Source organism: Balaenoptera borealis (assembly GCF_965194805.1).
Source record: "Balaenoptera borealis genome assembly, chromosome: 3".
Classification (NCBI taxonomy): domain Eukaryota; kingdom Metazoa; phylum Chordata; class Mammalia; order Artiodactyla; family Balaenopteridae; genus Balaenoptera; species Balaenoptera borealis.
Genome location: NC_138866.1, coordinates 151253194 through 151272986, shown reverse-complemented (window position 1 = coordinate 151272986; position 19793 = coordinate 151253194). Strand labels below are relative to the sequence as shown.

Sequence of the window (19793 nt, the reverse complement as noted above, 5' to 3'; positions counted from 1 at the left end):
TTCAGAAGATCTGCTTCTGTTTGTGACTGGTGAAGGTCCATGGAGAGTAAAAACAATTAAGCATCTTTATTTACTTTTGGAGCAGCATGTGTGACTTTTCGAAAGTCATTTAAGTTCTGTGTCTGTTTCCCCATCTGTAAACTGGGGACAACACAATCTACCTTGCAGAGTTGCTGATGAGAATTAAGTAGCACAGTGTAAAGCACTTATACCAGTGCTGAGCACAGAGAAATCTCTTAAAATGGTAGCGATTATAGGTATATTTTAAAGACGGTTGTGCACTTCTTTTGACTTATGTTCACCAGCCCTCTATTCTCTTTCCTAACCTAGTAATTGTTTGATAGGGACTCCAGCTCCACTTTATATTCATGTTCGAAAACTTGTTGATGGAATTGATGAAAGTGCTGAAGTTGATCACAATGCTGAAACAAACAAAACAAAACAAAACAAACAAAACTTGTTCACCAAAGAAAAATGGAAGAATTTTTGCATGAAACAAATCAGTTGCCTGTTTTTCCCACTTGTACCACTTGGAGAAAAGATAAAGTAAGTAATTTTCAGAATCTTATCACAGCCCTCTGGTTGAAATGATCAATTCTTCCTGATTCTTCTCTCAAAAGAATGCAGGATCTTCCGAGGGGCCTCTTTGTCCTCTTGAAGGTGAAGTTCCCTTGGGTGTTGATGGAGATTGGCCTCCACAGCCCCATTTCTGGATTCCTGCAGGATGAAGTGAGGGGTTGCTGCACTAGGGCAGCACCTGGTCCAGGAAACCCCTGAGTGGTCGTTACCAGGCAGGAAGCGCATTCCCTTGTGCTTGAGCCTTGCTTGGCTGTGAGACCCTGATCAAGACACGCACTCGCTCTGCCTGGTGCCTTACCACTTATTTGTTCTCAGATAGATTTGAAAATTTCCTCCAGCTCCACCTTCGGGGGTCTGTGTGGTAGAAATCCCTAATATGTGACACACCACAGAAGTTTGGATAATGGAGTTGTAGTGGGTCCAATCTTACATTTAGATTTTTTTTTTTTTCCACAAAATGTATGTGTGTATGTGTGCGTGTCTGTGTGTGTGTGTTTCTGCCAGTTCCACGTTCTGGGGCTCTTAGATTTTCCATATTTTTTTCCTTAGTAGATCAGAAGTAATCTTAGCTCCCTCCATCTGAAAGGAGTGGAACTGAAGGATGCGGTCCGCAGATGCTGGGAATCTTTCTGTGACTTTTGTCTACCCGGTAATGCGAATGGAGCAGGACGACGTGGGCCTGGCTGACCTTGAAGTCCCGGTTCTCTTCTCTGGACTCCCATGCAGTTCCGGTTTCCAGCACACAAGACTTTCTGGTAGGAAAACTATTGAACTACAGAACACTTTTGTAGTATAGGGGCCAAAGAGGGGAGGGACTGGCGTGAGAGGCAGAAAGGGGCTCTTCACAGATCCTGTGACATTCTGCCTGTTGCAGCAGTGTCTGTGTGGCTGGGACGGACGGATCAAATGGCAAGAGTGGCATTCAGTGGGGAAGGCCGGCGGGATGACAGGGGTGAATTCAGTTACTCTCAGCCTCCTTTGAAGCCCGCCGCTTAAGTGACCCCCTTTTAGTACCTTCTGTGATATTGACAGAGGAGCACAATTTGATAGGATAAAAACATTTTGCACTTGTAGTTATAAATCAAAAGAGAAATACAAGCATGTGTGTTGGGTTCCTAAAAGGAACAAAGTTGTGTTTATGGGCTGCATTCACAAGAGCCTATATCCATGATCAGTCTAGGCTACATCTCTCATTCCACACGACGGCAGATACCCAGATGGATCGTCTCATCCGAGTAATGCATCAGTTGTCTCCTTTTGCTTGGTTTTTATCATTACATGGAGGCCACTCAGTTTCCTCTGAACAGGGAACAGCAAAGGATCACATTCTTACTCTCGTATCTGGTTAAGTTAGTCGGAGGTTAGGATGGTAATGGGTTGGAGGGAGACTTCTCAGTACTGAGTTCCCTTTTATTATTTCGCCAGCTGATAGCTGGGCCCTGAACCTCCTTTCCCAAAAGCCTGGCATGTGGATATTTCGTTAAATTGGATAGGACTCTGGTGCCTATCATAGCGACTCTCATTATCTGCACTTCCAAGGGCCATCCTAGTCTCTCTGGTAGGTCCCCTATCCTTCTTTTTCCTCTGTCTGCTTTGGTGCGAGGCTTCGTTCAAACCTGGCTCTTCAGAAGAGAGGCTGCACGCAGAGAAATGTCATCAAATATACATTTGCTTTCTGCTTAGTTCCCTCGGTGCCAGGAAACACACTTCCCCACCCGGAGGGAGAGGAGTTGCTGCTCTCCCCTGCCCCTGTTATTTTCCAGGGCCCTTCTCTAGGCTCAGCTTGGCTCCAGGCATCCGAATCCATCCTTCACTTCCCACCCCCTGCAGGTGTGGGAGCCTTCGGTAGGGGAGGGTGAGTGGGGCGCACAGGCAGCCGGCCTCCCCCACTGGCACTTACTCAGAACAGGTTTCCTCTGTCTAGCTCCGGACAGTCTGGCTCCTTGCGTGGGGATATTGCTGAGGCATTATCTTTGAATCTTCTGCAAGGACAGCCACATGATAGATCTAACTCGGGTTTAAAGTGCTTTGACCAGACAACTGCTTTTGAAAACCCTGTGTGTTTCTTTCCCTCAGCTGTCCCTAAAAGAGCTTAGCCACGAGGCATTTTGTGTTACAGGGAAGGCACGTCTAGAAACTGGTCCTTCCGGCATGTAAAGTATCTGTGCCAGACTTTTGCCTCTCCTGTTTCTAGACATCACTGGAGGAGGGGGCAGGAGGGCTGCAGACTTCCCCAGGAAGCTGCTGCACTCTTTGGCCTTTTCTGGGGTCAGGAGTTCATGCTGTTGGCCTGAGACTTTATGGCTATAAGGCATGGACCCAGCCCATGGGACTGAGGAAAGTACAGTGGGCAGGACTTTTCAGACTTTCATAGGCAAACAGATCACAGGGGCGCTTGTTAAAATGCAAGTTCTGATCGGGTGGATCTGGGGTGGAGCCTGAGCATCTGCATTTCTCACAGGCTCCCAGGTGATGCTGATGGTCCGTGGAGCTCCCTTTGGGTCGCCAGGGCTTACATCACTGCTGACCTTCTGTGGTGCCAGCTCAACTCTTTTTGGTATAATTTAAATCCATTTCTGATGTCCGAGGAGATGAGGCCCAGCTGGCCTATGTCCTCCTAATGACCTTCTAAAGACCCTTCAAATTCTTGGAGATAATTATTGTCACTCCTAAGCTGTCTTATCAGTAGACTAAATATCTTGAACCCCTTTGAGTTTCCCCTTTTCCTGGTCATAATAAATTTTCCAAAGCTCTCTGGACCGAGTTACTTTTAAGTGCAAGACCATTGTGCAAATGGCAATTTATCTTTGCCTGGCAGAGGCATTTGAATGTAATTTTGGTGGTATTAAGAGATCACTTGGGGAATTTCATCTCACTCTGGTTCCAGACACTGAGAATGCCTGTTTACATTTAAACAACTTTACTTGACTCTAAAGATCACAACTTTTTTTTGTTTGGAACCTGAAAATGGAATTCAAGGCTCAATTATCTTCCTCAGCTGCCCTCCCTGTAGCCTTCCTGTGGGGATGAGCTGGTAATCAGAGATGCCCCCTGCAGCCCAAGATGCAAGGGTGCAGTTGCATTCAGTCACCCACTGCCGCATCTGGAAGCAGGGAAGAAACTGAGTACAAGGTTTTGAGCATCTTCTACGGGGCAGGCCCTGTGTTAGCCACTGGGGAGACAGAGCTGAATAAATGGTCTCTGTCCTCCAGAGCTAACAGTCCCGTGGAGGGAGCAGACATCAATGTCAGCAGTTGCCATGCAGTGTGACCGAGGCTAGGACAGATGGGTCAGGAGGTGTGGTGGGCAGGGGCCTGCTGGGGGGAAGGCAAAGCCAGGGGACATCCCAGGAAGCTTCCCTGAGAAGGGGCATGAGAAGAGGTGTGTCTAGAAGGATTAGCAGGAGTTTACAGGGATTTTTCTGGTGAGGCCAATGTGGGAAGTGGAGTTTAGAAGGCATTCTACACAGAGAGGGGGCCATGGGGAAAGATCCAGAAGCATAGACAGGCTTAAACCTTTCACCTCTTGCAATCCCTCAGTTGCACAAAGCTCTGTACCTGAACTGCCCAGACCTTGGGCCACACCTGACCAAGGAGAGAGAGTCCTACCGGGCAGCTGTAGGTCTCTGGGGCCTTTTGTTTCTTGGGCCAGTGGTTTAAAATTACTTTAACCATATTTTTTTCATAAAATCTTACTAAATCCTAATGTACAAACCAGAGGGAATGTGGCTGCGGCTGGGAGTAGGGGCTTGATTTTTGTCTTGAGGTCCCCAAGGGATTCCACGGAGCTCTATGGGTTCCAAGGAACACAGTTTGGAAACCTCTGTCCTGGAGCATTTCCTTTTGCTTTTGACAGTCACATTAAGAGTGTTATCTTAGTCTTATCGTGGTTTGCCTTGCTATGTCTTCTTCACATTCTAGATGTCTTGCTGGTTGTTGTGTCAACAATTTTCAATGAAAAGAAACCAGAAGTATCCCGTGTGACACTCTAACAAACGTGGGGTATATGTGGTACGGGTGGGGAAGGAAACGTGGCAGGTGCTGTTTCAAAAAACTCCAGCCATAGAGGACCACCGGAGGAGGAAAATGGAGCTGTGAGCTTCTTGCAGAAGTGGGCTTTTTATTTTCAACTTTGTTACTCAATCTTTTCTAATCTTACAAGGCTTTTCAGATTCTATAAAAGCTGGCAAGAAAAAAAAAAACATATTTCTAGGGTATAAGACTCAACAAATTCTTCCCAGGATCTTGCATCCCTTTTCATTGATGTAGCCAAGAGTGAGTTTTGAAAAGGGACTGTAAGCCAGAAATATAAGAATGGAAAAGTTCCACTGGCCCAGGGTGAGGCGGAAGGTTTCAGTTCGAGCTGGAGCTCCTGTGGGCATCTTACAAAGCTCTCTTAAAGGAGAAAATTGATACTCTAAATGGGACAACGCCCAAAGGGAGCCCCACCCCTCACTGATGGGTGCTCCCAGTCCTTAGAAAGGGATCTGAAGAGCTCCCTCTGTTCACAGAGCCAGCTCCAAAAGCACCATCATATGCCTGATTTAAGGTGATGAAAGTAAGGCATGTTCAGTCTGGAGAGCTCCACTGGGTATGTGAGGAACCCTGATGGAGGGAAGGGGCAAACGAGGGTTCCCTCCAGGATGGGCATCTGTAGTTGTCTGGGGCTTGTTCTGCTGCCAGACCAACAACCCATGGAACTGGGCAGTGTCAGGGAAGGCCGGAGAGCTGGTGATCAACAGCCTCTGTATCCAGATGGCCTCGTGTCCAGAGGTCTTGGTATCAGCCCCCATTGCCTTGGAAACTGGAACACCCGGAACTATGGGCTTGACTCCCAAAGCGTGGGGATTCACCTTCCCCTTGCTTCCTAGGGCGGGACTTAGGCTGGGACGGGTGACCAAAGACACTGGTTCCCTAGATCCCACAGGACTGTCTGATGGGTGGCCCGTGATGAGCCTGAGCTGTCCACTTGGATACAGAGGCTGCTGCCCGGCTCTCACCACACGGCATGCCCTCCTTCCCTCCACTCCCCTGAGGGGGCAGTGGGGCCTGCATGTGGGCAGTGAGGACACTGATGCCCAAGGGTACAGAGCTGGTACAGGATGACATCTTGGGTGTCTGTCTAGCTCTTAGTCCAGTGCATCACTCACCCGCCTTCTTTCCAGGGCTCTTGTCCTTGCTGAGTGGTGCGGGCCGTTGTTCCCAGCTTGGTCTCCTCGAGTCCCCCAAATTGCTGGGTCTCCAGAGCCTCCCAGGGGACAGCGGGCATGCCAAACTGTTCTCCTTCCTGTAAAGAACAACAACAATGAACCTCAAAAGGACTGAGCCGGGGAGCAGATTTAGGCAGACTGTTAAATTTTTTCGTTTTAAAAACAAACTGGTGGTTTATGACGAACTGTTGGAAAGCTGACTGTTACAGCCCCTGAGTAATTCACTCGTATGCTAATTTTCCAAAGGTTTGGGTTCAGGAAAACCTCAAACATAGTGGCTAAGTACTTTTCCTTTCCTTTAAAAATTGTGTTTATTTTGGGAGGAATTTAATCCATATGTTTCAGATCTATTTCCATGTTACTCAGCAAAAGGTTGTTATTTGCCCAACATTGCTAAGCCATGAGCGTGCTTGGGTACTTTCTCTCTCCTTCCCACAGCCGTCCCCAGGCTCTACCCAATGGGTGCTCACAGCTGAGCCCCGGGCTTGTGACTCGTTGATTCTATAGCCTTCTATGAGACACAAGCAAATGTAGGTACTAGAGGCAAAAAGAAAAATCCGTAATACTGGTTCTGTCTTTATTTAACATTTCGATTTTTCATTCACTATAGATTTTTTGCATTAATTTCAATTTGTTAAATATTGATTACAATATCAGCTATAGTGATGGCTGAGTTCTCACCCTTCTCCCGACCGACCCCCTCTAGGGCTCATTCCTGTTAGGAGGTCAAAGTCCTTACCGTCAGTGCTGGTTCTGTTCTGATATTTTCTGATGCAGACATCGGTGCCAGAGACAGACAAATAAGCTTTGGGGATGCTAAAGGTGTCTCCGGCTCTTAACCTACCTGTTGATCTGAACTGGGGGTGTAGAAGTCTTAGGGAAAGTGGAGAAGAGACGTATGTGGGTCCTCTTTAGACGTCCATGTGGTCTGAAGCCGATATTTTCCCTTCTCCATTCCTTACCTTCCTTTTTGGAGAGGGAAGGAATTGTGGTGTTCCCTTGTAGAATGTTTTGCCAGTTATGCTGGGCGGATGTGTCACTATGTCTGTGACTTCTTAAGAAGACACTGTGTTTACCAGATTTCTTAATTCAGTTCTTGGTAACAAAAGAGAAAGCAGTTGTGGGATTTGGGCTTTGGAACTTTCGCATGCAAGGATTTCTTCTCATTTAAGTGATTTTGTAAAAATAAAAAGGCACAGCAATCTCGGTGGCGTCGATTTGGTTCACAGCTTTGAAGAAGCTGGGAGTTTCCTTTGGCCACCTAACTGTGGGCTGTGCATACACTTGAGCTTTCCAGGTGGCTGAGCTGAAATCTGTTTCCAGTTTTCAAATGGTTGGGCAATGTTGTTACAAATGGTAACATATAAACATATCCCAGGATTTTCTGAGAATGACCAGGTAGTGAAGTTCATTTTTACTTTAAACATTCCCCGCATACAGTTACTTTAAACAAGAAGCTATTCTTAACATGGAAAAAAGATGATGCTTCTATTGAATCTTGCTTAATAAGCATGAACTTGAGCTTCTGCTCTGCTGAGGTTGCTTGAGGACATCACCTCTCCAAGGTCAAGGGGAACAGAGAGGGGTAGAGTCGCACTTTGAATGGGGAATGGCCGCTTCACACAGGGCCCTTTGGTGGACTTTCTGGGAAACGTGGGGCAAGGTGAGGGTTTCCCCTCAGTGTGGAGCACGGGGCTGGCTCCCATCTCAGCCGCTCCCAGGATAAGGCAGTCATTTCTTCATTCAGAGCTCAGAGGCAGAGACTCTTTTATGTTCTGTTCTATTCCCAAGGACTAGCACATAGTAGGTACTCAAATGTGAATTAAATGTACAAATGCATGAGTCCTGCCTCTGAGTCCCAACCCGCGTCCCCCGCGCCCCGCCCCCCCCCCCCCAAGCATATACTTTTCTCGAATAGAGTTGATGCTGAGTCTTGTGTATTCTGCTCTGGGAATTGAATGAACCCTGAGCCTGCCAATCACCTTCTCGGAGGTCTGTACTCTGGTGGCCCTGTGGTTATTCTCATCATGTTTATTCATATCCAGTGCTTCTTGAGCGCTTACTAAGTTCAGGCACCATGCAGAGAACTTTACATACATCACCTCAGTTAATCCTCCTGACCACTCTGAGGCAACTCAAGGCATCAGGTGGAGGAGACTCTGTGAGATCCACCTGAGGTCACTTGCCTGGATGTCATGGAGTTGACACAGGTCTGTGTGAGTCCAAAAACCCATGCTCTGAATAATGACTGATGTTGCCTGATTCTTAAACTTGGAGAAAGCACGTTTAGGGGAATATCGTAATTCATAATAAAGCAGTTTGAGAATAATGGCAACCCAAACACACTTGTCGATTCACCAATTCTTTTTTTTTTTTTTAAAGGAATTCACGGTCTTTTATTTATTTATTTATTTATTTATGACTGTGTTGAATCTTCGTTTCTGTGCGAGGGCTTTCTCTAGTTGCGGCAAGTGGGGACCACTCCTCATCGCGGTGCGCGGGCCTCTCACCATCGCGGCCTCTCTTGTTATGTAGCACAGGCTCCAGACGCGCAGGCTCAGTAATTGTGGCTCACGGGCCCAGCTGCTCCGTGGCACGTGGGATCTTCCCAGACCAGGGCTCGAACCCGTGTCCCCCGCACTGGCAGGCAGATTCTCAACCACTGCGCCACCAGGGAAGCCCCGATTCACCAATTCTTTCTGGACACCTGGGATTCAGAAATGACCCCGTGGCATCTCCCTGCCATGGAGAAGCTCCCAGTTGAGGAGATGGACAGACAGGCGTTCAGGTACCTACAGTCTGTGCTGTAAGGCAGGTGTGGACAATGTGGAAGCACTACAGATTGATGAGAAATAACTGCTGGGGAAAGAGACAAGGCATCATGGGGAACTGTTTTTTGATTGGGCCTTTTTTTTTAATTAAAAAATTTTTTTTCTTTTATTTTTGGCCGCACCGTGCAGCATGCAGGATCCTAGCTCCCTGACCAGGGATCGAACCCGCTTCCCTTGCAGTGGAAGTGCAGTCTTAACCACTGGACAGCCAGGGAAGTTCTGATGGGGCCTTGAAGGAGTGTCCAGTTTGCTGGCCGGAGAAGGGAGGGTTAGGAAGGCAGGAATAGCCTGAACTAAATTTAGAGAATCTAGAAAGCAGATATTTGGGGGAAGGTCTAGGAGTTCCCTGGAAATGAGACTGTGAAAGTGGGGGCAGGTGGTGGTGGTCCTTAAAAGCTGAGTCAGGACGTTTGGCCTTTCATGTAAGTGGCTTTGACGAGGGGAGGGGTGTCATCAGTAGTTGGACATTAGACCATTGTTCCTGGTGGCAGGTGGCTTGGGTTGGGCTTGTGTTCCTCAGTCCTAAGGGTGGTCTTGTCAGGAAGTCCGTTCCAGAATACCAGTTCTCACTTGAGAATGTAGCTCCTAGGGCCCAGCAAAGGCAATAAGGAAAACTGCACTGCCTACAGTGAATTATTGGTGCCCGGACAAGAGGGCAAGAGGGAGAACATTAAATTGGAAATATTTCAGGGATCTCGTGGCCCGAGACCCTGCCAACGTGAGGTCTGGTCCTTCTGCAGGTAGAGCTCCAAGCCTTTGAGAAAAATGTTCTGAGACCCATGAGTCTTCGGGATTATCCCTCCAGACTGATGCATCCCTGCTTTCTGTATCCAGTCTCACTGTGGGGTCAGAGTGTTCTAGTCTTCATCCCGTGGCCTTTGTGCTGACTTTTTTGTAAGCACCTTCATAATTCTTCACAAATTCTTGGGCAAATTCCTAACTGCTTTGTTTGACTGACCTGCAGCAGAAGTGGTGGAAGGAATGTGGGCGAAAGGGACAGAATTTTCACGGGAGGCTCACCTTGAGGAAGGAGAGAGCAGTCACTGCGAAAGATGTTAGTTCAGTTCAAATAGTCCAGCTGAAACTGGATGAAACAGATACTCTGAACGCTGTCTGGCCTGCAGAGGTGCCAGGGTGAGTTTCCAGCCTTCATCTCTTTCCTGCCCTGTAGCTGCGATGAGACATTTAGGTGATTTCAGTAAACTAAACCCATCCACAGATATTCTCTTAGTGTTGCTCCTGTACCCAGGACTGTATTTCGTCCTACAGCAAATCTAAGAGGGCCCATCAAATGACCAGAGGAGAGAGAGGTCACGAGGTCTGGGGCTCTGCCCTCTTGACAGAAACATATTAGTTTAGATTCAGATCATCAATATCTCCAAGATGGTTCTAATCAGATGAATGGAGAGAAATATGAAGGAAGTATTTCAGAAAAGACTCCTTTAGATTTTGCTGACTACAGAATTAACTGTTTTTTATATCCTTCCTCATCATGTTTTCAAGCTCTTTAGCTTATATTTTCCTTGATTATAGGATGTTAGAGAAGGTGTCATGAGCTGAAAAGGGGCATGAACTTTGGAGCCTCGCAGACCTAACTGCAAATCTGCCTCCGCCACTGATGAGCTCTCTGAGCTTGGACAAGTTACTTCACCTCTTGGTGCCTTCGTTGTTTATTCACCCCCTAAAACAGGGATGATTGTGTATTATTCTGATAATAATCCATGGCAAATAATAGTGAAATAATACATGGCAAACTTCTCAGAGTTGTGACCTGGTACATACGAGGTATATAGAATGGCATTTCTCTTCCATTTGTTGACAGACTTGATTGAATTAGTAGACATTTTAAATGGAGAGGGCAGTGCTGTAACTTCTGGGGGCATTTTCAAACATTCGGACTTCAGTAAACTCGGGGAAGTATCGAGTCCTGCAGCCACCATCTGAATGGCCCAGGCATGTGCTCCAGAGGTCGAGTGCAGAGGAAAAGATTGTGTGCCAAGTTCAGCATCCGTGGGAGCAGGGGACCGGGTCCTCCTGGCTCACCACTGCCTCTCCAGAACTGAGCTGGTGCTTTAACACACATGTATGAATGAATGACATTTTAAATAAATTAAAAAAATTTTTATTGATGTATAGTTGATTTACAATGTTGTGTTAGTTTCAGGTGTACAGCAAAGTATCAGTTATATATTCTTTTTCAGGTTCTTTTCCATTATAGGTTATTATAAGATATTGAATATAGTTCCCTGTGGTATATAGTAGGTCCTTGTTGTTTATTTTATATATTGTAGTGTATATCTGTTAATCCCAAACTCCTAATTTATCCCTCCCGCCTCTTTCCCCTTTGGTAACCATAAGTGAATGAATAATATTTAAATTTTTTTTTTAATTTTTAAAAATTTTATTGAACTATAGTTGTTTACAATGTTGTGTTAATTTCTGCTGTACAGCAAAGTGACGGTTATACATATACATATATTCTTTTCCATATTTTTTTCATTATGGTTTATCACAGGATGTTGAATATAGTTCCCTGTGCTATACAGTAGGACCTTGTTGTTTATCCATCCTGTATATAATAGTTTGGATCTGCTAATCCCAAGCTCCCAATACTTCCCTCCCTAAACCCCTCCCTCTTGGTAACCACAAGTCTGTTCTCTATGTCTTTGAGTCTGTTTCTGTTTTGTAGATATGTTCATTTGTGTTGTATTTTAGATTCCACATATAAGTGATATATGGTATTTGTCTTTTTCTTTCTGACTTACTTCGCTTAGTATGATAATCTCTAGGTCCATTTCCGTGTTGCTGCAAATGGCATTATTTCATTCTTTTTATGGCTGAGTAATATTCCATTGTATATATGTACCACTTCTTCTTTATCCATTCCTCTGTTGATGGGCATTTAGGTTGCATCCATGTCCTGACTATTGTAAATAGTGCTGCAGTGAACATTAGGTGCATGTATCTTTTTGAATTATTGTTTTCTCTGGATATATGCCCAGGAGTGGGATTGCTGGGTCATATGGTAGCTCTATTTTTAGTTATTCTTAAAAATTAATTAATTAATTAATTTTTGGCCGCGTTGGGTCTTCGTTGCTGTGTGCAGGCTTTCTCTAGTTGTGGTGAGCGGGGGCCACTCTTCATTGTGGTGCATGGGCTTCTCGCTGCAGTGGCTTCTCTTGTTGCGGAGCACGGGCTCTAGGTGCTCAGGCTTCAGTAGTTGTGGCACACAGGCTCAGTAATTGTGGCTCACGGGCTTAGTTGCTCCGCGGCATGTGGGATCTTCCCAGACCAGGGCTCGAACCCGTGTCCCCTGCATGGCAGGCAGATTCTCAACCACTGCGCCACCAGGGAAGCCCCCCTAATTACAGTTTTATGAACACAGGTGTTACCTTTGAATTTGAGCAGGAGGCTTTTGTCAAGTTATCTTTATTATCTTTATCGTTTTATTTTGGGGACAAAATGTTGCCAAGTGGGTTCCTGGCTTGGGGGATTTGAACAATGGTCTAACCAGGGGTCAAAGACCCTTCAGAAGTTTATCTCTGCTTTTCTGCTATCGGTGACTTTTCTCTGGTTTAACCATTGATGGTCTATTAGCCCTACTTCGCTTTTAAGAGGGTGTCCTACCTTGTTGTTCCAAACAGTTCCTAATCAGAAATTTCTCCCTCTTATTACCTGACACAAAGTAAGAGCAAGTTTACAGACTTGCCGTAACTACATCCATAGGACTGTCTTTTCAACCACGAGTTTTTTCTTTGCTTACCTGGATTCGTTCACTAGTTTATTCATGCACTTAGCAATTCACTGGAATCAGCTCATACTATTCCAGATGCTGTGCTAGGCCCTGGGGGATGCGGCAGTGAACAGAATGGGCCGAGTTCTGCCTTCACGGAGACTGCAGTCTAGAGCAGTGCTGTCCCAAAAACAAATGTGTCAAGTGAGCCACATGTGGAATTCTAATGTTTCTAGCAGCCCCATCAACACAAAGTCCAAAGAAGCAGGTGAACTTAATCTTAATAACATACTTTATCCCAACACATCCAAACTGTGGTCACTTCCATGGCTAATCAATATAGAAAGTATCTAGGTAGTTTACAGTCTTCTATTCATACCAAGTCTTTGAAACCGGTGTGATTTTACACTTAGAGCGCATCGGCCGTTCGGACTAGGTGTGTTTGAAGTGCTCATTAGCCTCAGGTGGCCACTGTATTGAACAGCAGAGGTTTAGAGAGACCTATAAGGAAATGCACATGCATATGTGATTTCAAACCATGGTTGGTGATACGAAGCGAAGTTAAAAGGTACCAGGAGAGAAAACAGTCAGGGCATCTGGGGAGCTGGGTGGTGGAGCGGGGAATGGAAGGAGTTGTGGGGGAGGAGAGTCTCTTTGAAAGAGCAGCCTCTAGGCAGAGCCTAGGAGGATGCTGAGAAGGTTTAGATAGACCGAGAGTGGGGCAGGAATGCCTCCGGCAGCAGGAGTGCACGGAGGCCCTGGGATGAGACCTGAGAGAGGCCCAGTCTGCCTGGGGCAGGGAAGGAGAGGGGCAAGGCAAGAGTGGAGTGGAACGTAGGGGAGAGCGGTGGGGCAGAGGGAAGATCGTTGCAGCGTCCTTCAAACCACGTTCAAGACTGTGAACTTCGTTTAAATGCGATGGAGTCGTTAAATGGTTTTAAGCAAGGGAGTTACATTGTCTGATACTTGTTTTTCAGAAGGGCCCTCTGGCTGCTCTCAGATGACTTCCTGTGGGTAGGGGGTGGTGGTGTGGAGGGGGGTTGGGCAGTGGTTGGCAAAAGCAGGAAGAGCACAGAGGGGGCTCTGGTGCTGGGCAAGGGGCGCAGAGATGGTGAGATGGAGGTGGAAGGAGAGCTGTGGGTGGATCCAGCTGGTGTTTAGGAGACACAGTGGACAGAACTGGATGGTGGTTTGGACATAGGGTGAGGGAGAGGGAGGTGTCTAGGGAAACTCCCAGGTTTGGGGGCTGAGTACCTGGGTGGATGCTGGGAAGACTGGAGAAGATTTGGGTTGGAGATACACAGTCACGACACCAAGGGCCATGATCAAGCAAGAAACCTTGCATCTTTTCAATAGGGGTTATTCATTGCTTTCAAAAAATCAATGACTTTTAAATGCTATGGAGTGTTTAATGATTATCTCTGAGGGTAAGGTATGAAATTGCTTCTGTTCCATTTTGCAATTTATTATTGCAGTTATACACAGTTTGTACCAGAAAGTATTTCCATAAAGAGATGCTTTTTCCCCCCCGCCCCACCACACTTTTAAAACACCTTGAAACAGACCTTAGCAAGGATTTTCGACAGAGATTTGGGTTAGCTTCTCTTTGCTGATTACACTTAGACCACAGAGTGCTTTGCAAATGGGTAAGATCTGCAGCAAAATTCAGTGTCACTATTGTGTATCCTCAGTGGGTCCATTTTTCGTCTTGGATAGCTCTGATTGAGAACTTGAAACCCAAAGTTGTACTCAACAGGAGCCTGCCAGGAAATGAATGAGCAGCCTAAAGGTACTCTGGATGAAATGCTCTTATCACAGGACTTTTGGTGCATGCTCTGTGTCCCACTTACATGGGTGATAAGTCAGCAGTGCATTTATCAGTCTGACTTTTATCGAAACAGATACCAGGGCCTTGAAGCTTTGAGTCAGTGCCAGGTGAATCAATAAAACCAGGAGATATTGCATTTGCTTAACCAGTTTACTCAGCAAACACTTATTAATCAACCACTCTACACCAGACACGGAGCGTACAAAACACAATAATTCATGCCCCTACTTTACAATTCAAGGTGGGGTGGTCATGTGAATAAAGGAGAATAGTAAAACATTCTATGTTCGTGCAAGGCACAGAGGGGGCAGAAAAGTGAGAGGACTCCGTTATTCCTGGAGGACTTAATGCTTGATTTGAACCCTACGACATAGTGAGCATCTGTCCGTCAGTCAGAGAAGGGCTCTTTGGACACAGGGAGATCAGACAATGTGTTTCGTGAAAGGAGCTACCAGCAGTTCAATATGGCGGGAGTGTTTGGACAAAGCCAAATGGGGCGAGAGATGAAGCTTTGGAGTGAGAGATGGGCAGAGACGGTTCTCTCTCCCTGTCTTCCTTTTGGGTGATTTTGTAAAATATGTGAAATCTTTTCGTGTAATCCAATCTGTTGATCATTTCCTTCTGGATTTCTTCAGTCAGTGTACAATTCTAGAGTCTTCTGGTGGTCCTGTGGATTGATTTTTAAGCTCCTTGACCTGCGTGGAATTTATTTCAGTTCGTGGTGCAAAGAGAGATTCTAACTTAGTTTTCCCCTCAATCCACTAACCTGTTATCCAAGCACAGTTTTCTTGAACAAGCTCTCCTTTATCCATTGGTTTGTGCTGCCAGTGAAAGCTTAGCTGATCCAGTTACCAGTGTAGAAGATGGCAGAAATGTGATAAGGCTAGCGTGGCAGGAATTCAGCCAGACATTTGATCTGACCATCTGGGCGGACTTCAGAGATTCCATCTCAGTGGACCAGGCCTGGCTATGTCTCCAAAGCTCTGCAGGGACACGGCCAGCTCTGCCGGCTGTTCTGCTCTAACAATTTAGCCAAATGAGGATCAGTCTGGTGGCACGCTGGGCTGCTAGCCGGCGTGCAAGCTCTACATCTGGGCAGTCCCTGGGCAGCGCTGCCTGGGGAGAGGAGCTGGATAGTTCCTCCTTGGGTTGGATGGTCATCTCTGTGTCCCAGTGAGTCAAAGCCTGAGAGAGAGACCACTCACTGGGGTGCCCATGCTTACCCAGACTACGGAAGCCTGGTCCAGAGGGATGCCAGCATCCTGGGTGCAGTCCCTTCCACGAAATAGAAAGTTTTATGCACAAATAGTGTAAGGAAATTTGTTCCTAGCCTATGTTGAAGAGGCAGCTGAAATCCCCTCACCATCCTCTGGGTGCCCAGAGTATCTCTGTTATGACAGACCCCGTGAGTTATATGGTTGGATGTCCATTCTCCCCCTCTGCCTGGGAGCTCACCTCTTATTTATTTATAGAGCCTCGGGGCCTATTGTAGGTTGTGACAGAGTCACTGCCTGCTACCTCTATAGAATGAATGAATGAATGAATGACTAATAATTGATTGTGGCTGGCTTTTCCATGTCTTCCCACAGCTGGACTAGTTAACATTGGTGGTGGCAACTCCTTTTAAACTGCTGGTCTTTCTCTTTATTAAAGTCCTGGGAAAACCTTGACTGTAATGTCATCGTACTTCAGGACTTCTTCCTCATCCAAGGCTTTATTTTTCATCGAATACATGTGATAGTCACACTCTTGGGGTGTCTTTGCAAACCATATTTTCAAAAAACTTACTTTATATCCAAGTTAGAGAAGAGATTCATATTCTAAAAAGATTTGCAAAGTAATTAAGGTTCCTACTATTTCTGACCCTATTGAAAAGATGTGTAGGGGCAAAGACATTGAGTTTACCTCTCCTTTGAACTTTCCAAAAACCTGTTAGAAAGTGGAGCTGTTGGTCTAGAGGTTTGTGGGCCAATGGGGATACAGCTCAGCCAGGTGCACGGGACCTTCCATGGCCGGACTGCACCTGCCAACCAGCTGGCTCATCTGTGTCTCGATTCAACTGGCAGAACGGCTGGAGGCTGGCTGGTCTAGGATGTCCTTGCCCACATGCTTGGCGTTGGCTGACTTTCTTCTGAGGGAATAAGGGGCACTGGACCATGTATCTCTTATCATCCAGCAGGCTAGCCTGGGTGTGTTCTAAGGTGACTGATCCGCTTCTGAGAGACAGAGGGAAAAGCGTGCCTGGATCTCAAAACTCAATGGCATACCATCACTTCTGCTTCATTCTGAAGCAAGGCCAGCTCATGTTCAAGGGGAGAAAATTTTGATTCTACCTTGTGATGGGAGAAGCTACAAACCCATATTGCAAAGGACACGGAGAAGAGCAAAGGGGTGGGGGGAATGGGGCCATATTTGTAATCAATCCACGACACTTGCCTTGGATAGAATTGCATCCTCCATAGTAATATTGCACTCGGATGTACTTATATGGTGACGCCTTGCATGATTTCTCTCTGAGCCTTAATTGTGCAAACATGTCCTGGTACTTGCATTCATCTCAGCTGGCACCTGGGTCATCAGTTAATCTTTTGGGGATGTATTGGCCATCCATCCATCCTCCAAATACAGTAACGAGGACAGGCCAGCACCTGGGAGTGGGAGTACCCAGGAGGTAGGGGACCCTGTGGTGGGAAGGGGACCATGCAACACAGGATCTTGGCTGCATTTCCTGAAGGCTGGCTTAAGCCATCAGCTGCTGCAGGGCAGGTCCCAGAGCCCGAAGGAAGCCCTGTTCACCCTTCCTGATGCCCTTGCCTTTAGCCGGGCGTGGGTGGGCAGGTTCTGCCAGCTGAGGTTCCAGCCCTTACCCACCCTGTCAGCAATGCAGCCCCCAGAGGACCTCCTCCAGGTCCTGCCCACACACCCGGATGTTGACAGGGGCATGGCTCCAGCACCAGCTTTCATGGATGGTCTCATCGCTTTTAAAATAATGACCATGGGGTGTGGGCTGGCCAGAGTGGTGACATCACTTTGCTGCAATTCTGGGTCAGTTCCTGCTGCTTTTCTCCACGTCTTCGAATGACTGAAATAAATCTACTGGTTGGGTACGTGTCCTGGAAGGTTTCTGGCATGTTGACATTTCCATCTTGTGATGTGATCAGGAGAGCGATGGCTTTGAGGTCAGAGGTCCTGGGTTCAAGATTCTGTCACTGGCTTGCCGTGTGAACTCAGACCACCAGCTTCACTTTTCCGGCGCTGAGTTTTCTTATTTGTACAATGATGGATCCACCCCTGCTTTTGCAAAGGAATGGTGAGGTTGAACTGGGATCTTCCATCAGAGCCGCTGGGATGTGTGAACTGCACGAAGGTGCTGGAACAGGGGGGGAAATGAGAGCTGAAATTCTCCACCACTCTGCTCACGAAGCTGGGTGCCCTGGTAGGGGGGCTGTGTCCACTTCGAGGAAGGGGTACATTTCTCTTGGCACAGAGGTACTCCCAACTTGCCGGACTGTGTACTCTTGGGGCTGCATCAGCCCAGAGGCGTTGCCTCTTCCAGAAACTCACATAGATGCCCGTGAGATGGCCCAGCCCTGCCTGTTTCTCCTCTGGATGTTTTCTCACTGGACCCAGGTTCACTGCTATCAGGTGAAGGTTTTTCTCCGGAGGATAATTTTGGCTTTCAATTGGTTACTATTTTAACAGACCTTTAAACCCTAAACCTATAAATAGTAAGAAAGGGTCATTCCGGGGTCACAGATTAGGATCATGGAGACTGGAGTTGAGTGTTTCCATCCCTCCCACCTTGATTTTATCTTGAACAATACCTTGTGGGTAAGGGATTGTATCTTCTCAATTACGAAATTCTGTTAAGTTTCCCCAGCCTTCCACCCACGAGAGCCAACATTATGGTCGCCTCTGAGGCCTATGTGGTCCTGGCAGGAAGGAGAAAATCATTTGCACTTTCACTAGGTACAGACTTACCACGCAGAATGGCTTCTCAACGCCATTGTTCTCTGCTGATGTTTCCCAGAGCCCTAAGAAGAGGGTGATTCCTGAGGCCCGTCGTGAACTGCCCCTGCCCTGAGAGCTCATTCTGTATTTCCTCACATACCTTCCTTGACCAGTGCAGAGGTGGATGACTTCACACAGCTATCAGATGACCAGGCAGGAGCGGCACCCTCCCCATAGATGTATGAACAGTATTCAGGTCAATTTTTTAAAAATAAATTTATTTATTTATTTTTGGCTGCATTGGGTCTTCATTGCTGCGCGGGCTTTGTCTAGTTGCGGTGAGCAGGGGCTACTCTTCGTTGTGGTGCGCGGACTTCTCACTGCAGTGGCTTCTCTTGCTGCGGCGCACAGGCTCTAGGCACGTGGGCTTCAGTAGTTGTGGCACACAGGCTCAGTAGTTGTGGCTCGTGGGCTCTAGAGTGCGGGCTCAGTAGTTGTGGCGCACGGGCTTAGTTGCTCCGCGGCATGTGGGATCTTCCCAGACCAGGGCTCGAACCCGTGTCGCCTGCGTTGGCAGGCAGATTCTTAACCACTGCGCCACCAGGGAAGTCCCTTCAGTTCAATTTTGACCCAAACTTTTAGGCCAAATTGGATTAGGAAATGTGCAACCAAGAAGGTTTAATTTTAGGATTTTATGTAAAACAACAAAAGCAAAACCAAAAAGAATCTTGCAAGAAGCAAATCTAGTAATGGAAAATTCCCTGGACTGGGAAGCAAGGCAATGAAGGTGGTGATAATGATGGTTATGGTGTTTTGAATACCTGCTATCTTCCAGGCACTATGACCAATATTTGCGTGTCTTGCCTCATTTAGGTCTCCCAGCAGCTCCACAAGGTTGGGTCTGTGCTATCCAGACCACCTAGATGAGATAAAAGAGGCCTAGAGAAGTTAAGCAACTGGCCCAAAGACACACAGCGAATCTGCACGCGTGTGCGGTGGGGGGTGGATGGGGAGGCCTGCTGTTTGAGCTCAAGTCTCTTCTCACTCATTTTCCGCTGTGGGGAAGTGACTACCTTTGGCCCTCACAGATCCCATCTGGAAAATGAATCCGTTGGACCCCAAGATCTCTTTTCAGCTCTGAATTACTCTGATCTCTATGACTTGCGTCTTGCTGAAGATAATGGTGCTTTTGGGATGCCGTGTTTGTAAATGAGGTTGCTGCACCGCCAGGGAGCATGTGAGACAGCGTTGAGAGCGTTAACGGTCATTTGATGGCGAGAGTTCTGGGATAAGGAATAGGAACCCCAAGTTTCATTTTCGGCTTCCACACCAAGTGGCTGTGTGGCCTGAGACAGGTTGATGCTTCTGAGCCTCAGTTTCCCCACCTGTAGACAAGAAGGTTGAGTGGGATTTTCTCCAGGACCCTAAGAGCCCTGGAGGAGGATGCCAGCCCCTTTCCCCAGCTTCTCCAGACATCCGAGGGCAGATTTTCATGCAGGATCAGACTTTTGAAGCATCTGTGTCTTTCCTAATGGATGACTGGGATTTCTTCACATCAGGTGAACATTTCAAAACTTCTGGAAAGGACTCTGGCATGAGAGCAAATGGATCTTCCTTTTGGGATAAAAACCAAGATCTTCCCTCTGGTGAGAACAAGCTGAG

The 19793-nt window shown here is 47.0% G+C and overlaps 1 protein-coding gene across 4 annotated transcripts in view; it reads left to right on the top strand.

The window, feature by feature from the left end:
• CEMIP (cell migration inducing hyaluronidase 1) overlaps positions 1 to 19793 on the top strand; it is a 160508-nt gene that overhangs the window by 2329 nt on the left and 138386 nt on the right. The window contains exons 2-3 of one of the 4 annotated variants that reach the window (XM_082388482.1): positions 345 to 546; positions 1132 to 1334. The exons of 1 other annotated variant lie outside the window; for it this stretch is intronic. The gene's annotated coding sequence lies outside the window, so the exon portion shown is untranslated. Of the gene's footprint in view, positions 1 to 330; positions 547 to 1128; positions 1335 to 19793 lie in introns of all 4 variants that reach the window. 2 more of the 4 variants (XM_082388480.1, XM_082388481.1) reach the window with 2 other exon arrangements.